Raw genomic sequence first — 2,375 nt, 5'->3', positions numbered from 1 at the left:
ATATATATATATATATATATATATATATATTCAGGCAAGCAGGCAGTCAAATAGATTGAAGATTGAGCGAACAGATAGATAGACAAACATGTATAATTTGTAATATTCAGAGAATACGTTCCGATGCTTGCGTAAAGCTTCCTCCAGCCACATTTTTTTTACTGACATATGCCTCAGAGATTTGAACAATGTTTTCGTAACCTTCTTGCTTATGTGTTAACCAGTTTGTTGTCTTAACGAAGTTAAACTCAAAATAATCTCTCCATACTGTGATAAATACAGGATATTCTTAGTAAAATAAAGGTCGATACAAAAACACCAGTTTTGGTTAAAATGTTGAAGCAAGTCTTAATGACGTCACAGCTTAAGCACGGCGAAATAATTAAACCCCTTGGTGAAATTTCAACTTCAATAACAACAACATTTAGGGCATGTTTGTTCTTAAAAGTAATAGTACCTATTAAGCAAAACGTTGTTATCCATGTCTATAAATGATGTGTGTAAAAGTTTTAATATATAACCATTACAACCTCAAATACATGAAGTCTAACCCAATTACTGTTCCTTAATATTGAAGAGATTAATTAATAGTCATACTGTTGAAAAGAAATATATATGATTAGAAGTTTTTAATACCTTCTTATGAAGCTAAACGAATTAGATAGAATGAGAACTAATACTTAAAATCCTTTCTTATGCATCCAAAGTGTTAACAAGAATTGAAGTACTTGTCATTCGATAGCTTCTTGGCATGATAATTTCAAATCAGAAATACTGATGTACATTACCACAACACTCTTCATAGAAATGTAATCAAAGGTTAATATATACACTGTATATAATTCTCATCAACAGATAGCAAAAAAAACCACAGTATTAACATTAGCTTTATAAAACATCAGATAATTGTTCTTTTTTTAGCAAATAACTCTGAAGAAATGAAAGCATAAGCAGAATACAAAACATCACACAGCTGGCTTTTAAATGAGCTATAGAGATATTCTTGTTTTCGTCATGGCTGCTTAATGAGTTATGAATATACTGTTGTCTTCGTCATGGCTACTTAATGAGCTATGGAGATATTGTTGGCCTTGTCATGTCTGCTTAATGAGTTATGAAGATATTGTTTCAACGTAATAACTGCTTAATGAGCTATGGAGATATTGTTGGCCTCGTCATGTCTGCTTAATGAGTTATGAAGATATTGTTTCAACGTAATAACTGCTTAATGAGCTATGGAGATATTGTTGGCCTCGTCATGTCTGCTTAATGAGTTATGAAGATATTGTTTCAACGTAATAACTGCTTAATGAGCACTGGAGATAACTACAACTTATGTATTAAAATTTGCTTCTATTAATTCAATACATTACGTTGTGTGTATGCAGTATTTGTAGTTAAAATCGCTCAAGATTCAATTCCATAGCATTAAATCTTCAAACATTTTCTGGGGACATGCACCCAGATCACCCTAGAAATGGCAATGTAACAAAAGCCTGACCGTTCCAAAATTGCTTCCTACGGCAATGCCTCGTAATGGGTGCTTAATGTGCTATGGATATATTGCTGCCCTCGTAATAGCCATGGAATATTAAATGTTTCATACCTTTTGCAAATTAAGAGGTCTTACGTATAAAAATATATTTTGAAGGTAGTAAATGTGTCACGAAATTCCGTTAGAAAAAAGGTTGTGGTGGTTACTTATGATAGACTAAACACGTGACACACGCGATATTTTATGTCAACATCTTGCGGTATTCCTAAATTATTCTGATTTGCATTGATAAAGCAACCTACAAATACAAGAAAAAGGATAATGTTTTGACTTGTGTTGTTAACATGGTGTACACGAACGCGCAGTCGCATTGCTATTATTGTTAGGATTTAATAATAATCCCCATTTATTAAGAATTTAGGCAATAATGAAATAATTACTAGCTGAATATTATTGTTTACAAGTAACGGTATTGTTATATTGCTTATGTATTGAAACTATAATCTTGTAAAAGTTTATTTCAAAAAAATTTAAAAACAAATTACCCAGTTATCAATAACTTTGGGGCCTAGTGTGGCCTGGTGGTTATGGCGCTCGACACACAATTTGCGGGTCGCAGAATCGAATCGCGTCACCAAACATGCTTCCCTTTCAGCATTGGGAGCGTTATAATGTAACGGTCAATCCCACTACCGTATTTGTCGGTGTATAAGACGATCCCATGTATAAGATGACCCTGAATTTTTTGGCTATATTAAATGTATTTCTTTGAGGTTCGGGGTATAGGACGGCCTCTATTTTCAAGCAAGTCTCGGATGTTGCTTTGTACAGAAATTTTTTGAAGTTACTTTTAAACTGTGCTAACCTGCGCTCTGGGGTA

Source organism: Limulus polyphemus, unplaced genomic scaffold (genome assembly GCF_000517525.1).
Source record: "Limulus polyphemus unplaced genomic scaffold, Limulus_polyphemus-2.1.2 Scaffold155, whole genome shotgun sequence".
Taxonomy (NCBI): Eukaryota; Metazoa; Arthropoda; class Merostomata; order Xiphosura; family Limulidae; genus Limulus; species Limulus polyphemus.
The sequence above is the reverse complement of the archived record's forward strand: the minus strand, read 5'-3'. Positions refer to the sequence as shown.